We start from the raw sequence: 240 nt of genomic DNA, 5'->3' as shown, positions 1-240 counted from the left end.
TTCTCCATCAATTGCTCAGTTTGGCCAGGAGGCCAGCTCTAGGAAGAGTCCTGGTTGTTTCAAACTTCTTCCATGAAGGGTAACAGAAACTACATGCTCCTGTGAACCTTCAATGAAGCAGAATTTTTTTCTGAACTCTTCCCCAGATGTGTGGCTTGACGCAAACCTGTTTCTGAGCTGTTTTGACCTCAGGGCTTGATTTTTGCTCTGATATGCATTCTCAGCTGTTAGACCTTTTAT

General features: G+C 43.8%; 1 protein-coding gene across 1 annotated transcript in view; it reads right to left on the bottom strand.

The window, feature by feature from the left end:
* LOC107690992 (cyclin-dependent-like kinase 5) overlaps positions 1 to 240 on the bottom strand; it is a 5,607-nt gene that overhangs the window by 1,497 nt on the left and 3,870 nt on the right. The gene's annotated exons all lie outside the window — the stretch shown is intronic.

The sequence above is a fragment of the Sinocyclocheilus anshuiensis genome, unplaced genomic scaffold (genome assembly GCF_001515605.1).
Source record: "Sinocyclocheilus anshuiensis isolate Anshui unplaced genomic scaffold, SAMN03320099.WGS_v1.1 scaffold102, whole genome shotgun sequence".
Taxonomy (NCBI): Eukaryota; Metazoa; Chordata; class Actinopteri; order Cypriniformes; family Cyprinidae; genus Sinocyclocheilus; species Sinocyclocheilus anshuiensis.
This window is presented reverse-complemented; position numbering and strand designations above follow the sequence as displayed.